Here is an 8,720-nt window from a genome sequence, read left to right on the forward strand (position 1 = left end):
ATCCAACTTATCCCTCTATGGATACACCTCTCGTTATAGAAATGATATCAGTTCAAGATCAGTAGCTCTAGGAAATAATATATATATCTGTTGTGAGGATAAATGTTATACTTGGATACCTAGAAAAGCTCAGGGATGGTGCTACCTCGCAAGTTTAGTACCAGTAATGGGAGTAGTAGGTGATGAACGAGGTGATCACCTATTAGAAGCTAGCATGCACCCTAGATATCCCCTCAGGTATCGTAGTAAAAGAGAAATATTCCTGAAGAAGGACATGGCATGGGCTTGGTTCCCGTCCTGGACAGGATGGGGTATAGACTTAATGAAACGACTAAATAACTATACAGGAATTATTAATGATGTTTTGGAGAAAAACTCTGATGACATTACTAAGTTAAATCTGGAGACCAGAGCCATCAGACAACAATTAGAATTACATGAATTAGCAATTGAAAGTATGAGTGCAGCATTGACAGGACTCTGTGAAACTACTGAGGACTATGAGTGCTGTACTTGGATACATAACACCAGCATTGAGGTACCTGACTATTATGACATCATTGCACAACACCGTACGGAAGTAAAGAATTTACAAGAGAAGGCCCGAAATATTGGTCGCGACTGGGATCCGTTTGGTGGAACTTTTAGTTTCTCAGGGTTATTCTCTTGGGTTAAGAAGGCAGCAATGACGATTATAGTGGTGCTCTTATTCGTATTTTTCTTTTATGCATGCTTTAAGTTGTTTATGTGCTTTTGCAAGAAAGCCAAGGTAAATGATGCGGAAAAGATGGAACTTTTGTGAAGATAGGTAGATTTAGTTTCTTGACATCACCCATCTGTCAGAAAAGCCACTCTTCCTGAATTTTAGATGTTGGTACTGTCCAGGGGGATGGGTGTATACCCCTCTGACAACTCGCGGTCAGGGAGAGTACTCTGGATATAGGCTGACTAGAACTTGTTCAGGTGGACCCAGGGCAAGAGGGAGGGGTGATGTCAAAGGGGGAAATGTAAGGATTAAGGTATACAAAATGGTTGACCTTATGTTTTACTAAATACATATATTTTTCTATCCTTCTCTTTAAAATAAGGACTAGTCATCTATTGTCACGTACTCATCAAGAAGAGGCCGCATCAGCCCTAAAAAGCAGTCTACGCCCAGAAGATTGTCTTATCAGCTGATAACACCCGGAGAATTGTCTTTACTTTGAAAATGTTGTTTTTTTTACATTTGCTGATGTTTGCTCTTTTCTGTCTATAAAAGATGTAATAAAGAAGCCTCAGAGCCACAGTCAGTCAGAGACAGTCAGAGTTAACGACGGACTTCTGAGCAGAAATACTGAATAATATCTCTGTGTCTCTTTGCTCGGATAAGAACTCTAACTAACAATTGGGAAACGGTAACATAACCTGACAAATAGGTGACTTGTTGAGGTCACACCTAACAAGTGTTTGGAAATGACGATCATACACCTGAAGGCATGATGCCCATCACCATAACAAAAATGGAGACTTAACGGAAAGCCAGCGACCCCTCTTAGAAAAGTCATGCAGCGCTTGGTTGGATCTCTGATCCACTGAGAAATAAGTCCGGACGTTCCTCTCCTATGGCCATGGATGTGTATACACCGGGAGGTTCACAGCAACTCAGGATGGAAGATGCAGTGTAGGAAGCCTCGATATCAAAATGTTTAGGAAATGAAAGGACTCCACATAGTGTGATACTGCCTCAACATCCAGTTTAGTAACCACTTCCCAATCGGCCACTGCACATAAACGGCCGGGTGGGTGCTCTCTCCTGAGTGGACGTTCAGGAACGTCCCTCAGAAGGGGGCGGATCGCACGTGGCCTCGCAGTGGCGCGATCCCGATGCTCTCTTGTCACTTGGACACAGCGCATCTCTGATCACATGACTCTTGTGTCCAATCACAGCCGTTCTATAATGTAAACAGAGAGCCAGTTGCAAGGCGATCGGCTCTCCTCACACAGAAGTTGTCGGTGAGGAGAGGAGAGCGGATCGCTGCAGGCAACTGGTGATCAGTCAGTATGAGCTGTTTTACAGCTTTTTACACACTGATCACCAGTGTAAAACACGTACACAGTGTAAAACACACGTCCCCACATAGTAAAAACACCTGTCCCCGCAGATTTAACAGTAAAATCACATGTCCCAATGATTATCTGCACATATGTCCGTGATCACCTGCGCACATCTGTACATGATCACACAAACCAATTATTATACACTTAACGGGATTTTTTTTTACCCAAAACATGTAGCAGAATACATTTTGGCTTAAACTTATGACAAAATTCGATTTTATTGGATTTCTTTTCAAATAGAAAGAAGAAAATATTGTTTTTTCCCCAAATTTCTGCTATTTTTTCGCTTATATCACAAAAAATAAAAAAACGGAGTTGTGAATAAATACCACCAAAATAAAGCTCTATTTGTGCGAACAAAATGATAAAAATTTCACTTGGGTACATCGTAATATGACCGCGTAATTGTCATTGAGCACTGAAAATTGGTCTGGGAAGGAAGGGGGTGAAAGTTCCCAGTATTGTAGCGGTTAAAGAAACTTTCTGTACCATCAAGGTAAAGTAGGGCATCGTCCGCATAGAGAGAGATTTTTTTCTTCTAGTGGACCATAACAGATGCCCCCATTTTCAGACACCTGACGCATCGCTAGAGCTAATGGCTCAATTACTAGGGCAAACAGAAGTGGAGAGAGGGGGCATCCTTGCCTCTGTAAGAAAACGGCAGAGAGACATCCCCCATTAGGGTGCAACCTCTGGACCTTGGGTCAGCGTACACTAGGCCAACCCATTGGTCATGGAGCGGACCATTGCTCATTCGGTTTTCTAATCATTAGTGGGATCATATCGACATTCATTTTCGACTGCAGTGATCCTTCAAAGGAGCAGGATAAAAAATTTTTGTAAAAGTAAATGTGTTCTTTTGCCGGAGAAGGTCCATTCATTTCCAAATCAAAAATGTTAAAATCAAATAAAAATTTTGAAGTATTTCGAATGGTATTCATTGAATGTACTGGTAAGTCATTGAATGTACTGGGATATTTTGTACGACTGTTTATACAAAAACATTCATTTGAAAATCTACTAGTACATGGTCAGTTGTACGCTTTATAAGAAACACAACCTTGATAGCACTCTACAATACACCAGGTTGTGTAGGCCTTTTCTTCTCTGTGTATATGGTGACAAGTCTCTGAGGGACGTACTTCATTAAAATTGACATTCACTCCTAGTTAAGTGTTGTACTTTTTTTTCTAGCTCCATTCAGTGACCAATACACAACAGTCTGGTAATGGAGGGGTTAATGACGGACGCAGACTTCATCTCTGGTTACCGTATTGAGCATCTTGTTTTTCATGATAATGGTTTGCTTTTTAAACGCTCTCTGGAGGCCAATAGAGCGTGGAAAGTGCAGAATTATACATGCAGGGCAAGCCATAAAACATTGCATTGTCATAATAAACTAGGAGTTATACAGGGGTTATTATTTCGGTGACGGCTGGTCAAATAGACAGCTGGCCCCTAAATGGGTGATGTACTAACGTGAAGTATACCTGTGCATACTTCCAATTAGAACAAAAGGAGCTAGATTTCAGCTATTATAATATAAATATGTAGCAGCCTCCTAGAGCATGGGTCTTCAAACTACGGCCCTCCAGTTGTTCAGGAACTACAATCCCCATCATGCCTAGTCATGTCTGTGAATATCAGAGTTTTACAATGCCTCAATGCCACCTGTCCAGGATTCACCCGGACAGTTCGGGTTTGGAATCAGGTGTCCGGGTTTCAGACTGCCTGAAACCCGGACACTTTATTTAGACCGGACTATGGCTTTCCAGCAGGGTTGCTGGCTGCAGTTGTCTAAGCTTAGAGTGTCTGTTACACTCTTTCATACTGCCCAAAGCCAGCACTAAAAATCTCCCCCAAACACACACACAGATGGGAGAGGAGAGAGGGCTTGACCTGCACCTCTTCCCCCCACCCATACCCCTCTGTGTCTGCCCACACTCCAATCTCCAGCACTGTGCTTTAGAAAAGGAAAATTGGAGCCGGAAATGTGAAGTCCAGAAGTCTCAGATACATCTGGATGAGAGGTGTCAAGGGGTGAGTGAGCTCACCATCCATCCCAGTCTTTGACTGAATTATCCCCCTTCTCTCTCCCACATCTGAGTAAGTACACTAAGGCAAATCAGGGTTCACAGAGCACTCCTTACATTGGAGTTCCCCTTTACCCCAGAGGCCACAGTGTTTCCCCTTACATCAGAGTTCTAAGTATCCCCCTTAAATAATGATTCCCAGAGCATCCCTTATGTTAGAGTCCCCAGAGTTCTCCCTTACATCAGAGTCTGCGGATTCAGATGTAAAAGGGGAACTCTGTGGACTCTGATGTAAAGGGGAACTCTTGTTATTAACTTCATATTATTAGAAATGTAATTTAATAGCAAAATATATGCATAGTTTATACTATAAGAAAAAATTGCTGTGCGCCACTAAAGTGAGGATCCCTGTCCTAGACAGGTGCTAGGATTCTGTAAATTTAGATCTGGCTCACTGTATCCAGTGCAGCTACTGTTTTGTTGTTTGGTAAATTTAGTGTTGCTCACTATAATCAGTGGAGCCGAGTTGATTATTCTGGTCTGTTCATTGTTTCACCTGCTGCAGGACTTGATTGTTCTCCCTGCTTTCTAGAGCAGTGGTGTCAAAACTGTGGCCCGGGGGCCAGATGTGGCCCTTTGCTTGCCGTTATCAGGCCCTTTGGACACTATTCCTCTCACTAATACAAGGCACTATACCTTTACACCAGGGATCCTCAAACTACGGCCCTCCAGCTGTTGCAAAACTACACATCTCATGAGGCATTGTAAAACTGACATTCGCAGACATGACTAGGCATGATGGGAATTGTAGTTCCTGAACAACTCGAGGGCCGTAGTTTGAAGACCCATGCTTTACACCAGGGGTGGCCAACCAGTGGCCCGGGGGCCACATGTGGCCCGCAGAGCCCTCTGATGCGACCAGCGACCTCCTGCTCTGGAATGGCGGGTTAGCAAGACCAGATCGCAGGTTGACGAGCCGTCATACCACAGCATCAGTATTGTGAATGAAGCTGGTGGTAGAGGAAGAAAGTGGCTGCAGAGCAGAGCCCCATAAGCCGATGCTTCCTGTACAGCCCCGGCTTTTGCCACAGGCAGAGTTTATGGCAAAGTTCAGTTAACCCGCAGGATAGACACAGGTGCACTACGCTGCACCCGCGGTGTCAGTAAACCACAGCACAACGGTGTGAAAGCAGTTTAGGCCCTTTTCACACGATCGCCCTACCCAATCGGACCCTTGATTCACCTCTACAGAGCAGCAGATGTAAACAGACTTTTGTCCCTTTACTCCCGCCTGCCTCCAATCCCATCCTAAAAATCAGATAAAAAAAAAAATAGAAGGGAATTTGCCCCTTTCATCTGGGTGGATCAGATCAGAGGGCCTATAGGGTAGCCGTGACCTGTCATCCACCCGCTCCGCTCATTGTGGCCCGCGACTGGTTACCAGGTTGCTTAAGTGGCCCTCGCTCTTAAAAAGGTTGGGCACCCCTGCTTTACACCAACAATGAGACATACTTCCTGTCACTGATACCAACAATAGGACACTATTCCTACCACTTACCCAAACAACGAGGCACTATTCTTCCCACTGACACCAATGATGGGGCACTATTCCTTCCACTGACACCAACCGCTGGGCCCTATTCCTCCCACTGATACCAATGATGGGGCAACATTCCTTCCCCCGATACCAACATTGGGAAGCTATTCCTCCCAATGACACCAATGATAGGGCACTATTTCTTCCCCTAATACCAACAATGGGGCACTATTCCTCCCACTAACATTGATGAGGCATTCTTTACTCCCATTGATGCCAGGGCATTTCCTACTCTCACTGGCCACAGTCCGGCCCCCTCCAAGTCTGAAGGACAGTAAACTGGCCCTTTGTTCAGAAAGTTTGGCGACCCCTGTTCTAGAGAACTGTGGATCTCTCTGGAACATACAGGTGGGAAACGAGGCCAATGGGCAGCATGGATATTTATACAGCTTTGGCCAATCCCAGGGAAGGTGGTCCTGAAGGCTACTGGCAGTCTGTATAAATATTATTTTATTTTTTTGTATAATAACTTCCTATTGAGAGGAATTGTACAGTTTACATTAAAACAACAGTCTGGACTAGCATACGAAATATTCAGAAAACGTGAAGAGCCTTTGGGTATGGACAAGCCTTAAATATTCTGAGACACAGAAGAGCTTCCAGGCCGTATCCTTCAGGAGAGGAACACAGCCTAATGCCGCGTACACACGATCGGAAAAAGCTCTGATGGTTTTCCCGACGGAATTCCGACAGGATTCCGCTCAAGCCGTCTTGCCTACACACGGGCACACCAAATTCCGACCGGCAAGAACGCGGCGACGTACGACGGGACTATAAAAAGGAAGTTCAATACCCAGTAGCCAATAGCTTCTATCTCGTAGTTGAATCTGAGCATGCGTGAGAATTTCCGATAGAAAGTTTTTCCGTCTGAAAAATTGAGAACATGCTCTCAAATTTTTGCCGGTGGGAATTCGGCCAGCTAAATTCCGACACACGGTCGCATTTTCCGATGAAAAGCTCTCATCGGTCTTTTTCTGCCCGAAATTCCGATTGTGTGTGTACGCGGGCATAAGTGGGGCTAGTTGCCCTCTTAGTCGACTGTTGGCGTTTGTGAGGCTTCAGCCGGGCTAGCTGAGGGCTTGCTTGGCTGAAATTAATGAGAGCTAACTGAGGGGCGGTCATCTGAAGATCTAGTCTGGCATTACAGGAAAAAGGTGCTGATACCATGGATGCTGGAAGGAGGCAACCAACGTTCCGAGGGCATTTGTGCCCATTTGCTCACAGCAGACTGCTGTGAGAGATCTAAGATCATTTTGGCCTTCTGCCACCCCTCTGGTGCTAGAGAGAGTCAGCTGTGTGTGTAAAGGGGACATTGGCCGGTGTTCTGAAGAGTTTATCCAATTCTCCGTGAAGGATCTCTGTTCTAATTGCCCTAAAGAAAAACCTTTTGTGCTTTTATCTGCTTATATTACAAAGCCAAGTCCACAGTTTGCTTTTGCAAAGACTTTCGCATTCAGTTCTACAAAAGGAAGTTTACTGTCCTCATCTTGTACATCGTTTCCCACTCAATTCCCCAACCCCTATCCAACTTACCCCAGAAAATATAACATCAAAAAGAACACCCCTGGACTTGTTATTCAGCCAAAGAGTGATCTTGTGTCCGGGTGCCAAGGAATTAATGGGAAAAGGAACCCGGGCATATTTCCAACGGCTCCTACAGGGGTAATACTACAAATAGTAATAATATACATGATATATTTACACATACGTGTGTGTGTGTTTGTCACTTCCTATTTCCTGTTTCACTTACACACAGCAGTTTAACTTCATTCAAGTTGACATTATTAATGGATACTGGGAGATCTTTGGTGACACACCCCCATCCCGGCCATGTCTGCCCCCGTTTATGCTCTGTTGGCTTGGTTCTTCCTCTGCCTTCTCAGATCCCGAGCCGCACGCTCATTACTGCCGCCTCTGGATATTCAGCATTTGGTAGTCTGATCCAGCCTTTGATGTACTACATACGCATCTACCCCTGATGAAGCGAGCATGGTCTTGCGAAACGCGTTTGGATACTTTTCATGCCTGTGTACTTTGCAATTTACATTTTATAATATAATACGTGTAATGACATGTTTTACTGTCTGTATCATTTCAGTGGCTTGGCTGTCATACATGCTGCTTATGTTTGCATGGCAATTTTAATAAATTTTGAGACTGCATTTCCTCTGTCAATTGTTGGCTATTATGGGTGACCACATTCCCCTCATTTAAAGTCCCGGGGCGTTTTCCTGTATTTTGTTGCATATATTGGGATGGAGGTGGTTTGCGGGTGACACCTGACCTTTTCCTTTTTTTTTTATTTAGTTCAATCTGTATAAGGCCGGGTTCACACCACAGCGATGCGGGAACGCCACAAATCTGCGGCGTTTTCCCGCATCGCATACCTCCCGGCGGCAGTTCACACTGCCCTATGCGGACTGCTGGGAGTGTCAGTGAAATGTTAATGACACCCCCAGATCAGTTCGCATATCGCAGTGCGATCTGCCGACTCGCACAGCAATCGGATCGCATGGTGTGAACCCCCATGAGATCCGATTCTGCTGCGGACCAAAAAAAAGGGTCCTGTGCGAGTTTGTTGCGGGAGCGATGCGAATTCAGCCATACTATCTGTATACTATCTGTATACTATCTGTATACTATCTGTATGGCTGAACTCGCATCGCTACGGAGATCGGATGTGATTTGCACTGCAGTGCGGTGAGAATCACATCCGGATCTCCCCCCGCAGCAGTGTGAACCCAGCCTAATACAATCTCCTTCATTTATAAGTCCAGTCTGTATACTAGAGCCTCCTTTGTTTATATGCCCAGTCTGTAGAGTAGATCCCCCCATTCATCTATGTCTCCAGACTGTACAGTAGATCTATGTATCCAGTCTATCTATACAGTGGATCCCCATCCATCCATGTCTTCAGTCTGTACAGTAGATCCCCCCATTCATATATGTCTCCAGCATGTACAGTTGGACCCCCCCCCCCATTCATCTAT

Source organism: Lithobates pipiens, unplaced genomic scaffold (assembly GCF_037356315.1).
Source record: "Lithobates pipiens isolate NorthernLeopardFrog02 unplaced genomic scaffold, aLitPip1_a1.2 Scaffold_28, whole genome shotgun sequence".
Taxonomy (NCBI): domain Eukaryota; kingdom Metazoa; phylum Chordata; class Amphibia; order Anura; family Ranidae; genus Lithobates; species Lithobates pipiens.